The sequence below is a fragment of the Crocodylus porosus genome, unplaced genomic scaffold, assembly GCF_001723895.1.
Source record: "Crocodylus porosus isolate Cpor-Errol unplaced genomic scaffold, CroPor_comp1, whole genome shotgun sequence".
Classification (NCBI taxonomy): domain Eukaryota; kingdom Metazoa; phylum Chordata; order Crocodylia; family Crocodylidae; genus Crocodylus; species Crocodylus porosus.
The window spans coordinates 12,277,837-12,278,635 of NW_017728943.1; positions in this window are offsets into that span (position 1 = coordinate 12,277,837).

Below are 799 nucleotides of genomic sequence, written 5' to 3' on the forward strand. Positions count from 1 at the left end.
GCTTTTACGTATCTAATTAAAGCTTTGCTCATGACACATGGGAGCTGACACACTCGAGCAGCTCTCCCCCTGTGGTGGATGCAAACTCTCTACCTTGTAAAGGAGGTGATGACTGACACCCTCCCCATCTGTTTGAAAATGAGACACATTTTTCACAAGGCAGTTGTAGGATCCACCATTTAACATTACACTCACACAAGGAATGGCCTCTCAGTTAGAAGGTAATGATAAGGCAGGGGATGCAACCCAGAACTGGGCTCAAATCTAGAAATGCCGATCAAGGGAAAGTTATACTTCCAGTGATATGTGACCCAGCTGGTGTCCAGGACTTATAGGTGGAAGCCAGGAGGGAGTCCTGACTGCTACAGGCTCTTGCTGTATAGAGCAGCAAAAGGGTGTCCCCCAGCCAAAAAGGTAAGCCTTTTGCTTGCCTGCCTGCCTGCACCTCCCCCACCCCCCCAACACTGAACCCCTTGCCAAACCATTGTATGAAGAACTAAATTCAGAAATGGTCCCTTAGAGACCCTCCCCTTCCTATACTCCAAGCAGCTGGAGCCCATAGCTGCATAACTGTGTCTGTTCTGGCATCCCTTGCCTCTGTCCCAGTGCCTCCAAACTTACTCAGCACCCAAGGCTAATGGCCCCCCTCACTCATCTGTAGTTATGCTACTGATGCTAACTATACTATTGTAAACCAACAGAAACAAGGCATACTGCCTTTAACATAAGCTAAACTACTCCATTTGGAGGCTAGACTCCTCTTATAGGGCTGTGCAAAGCTTCGGGTGGTGATCTGATT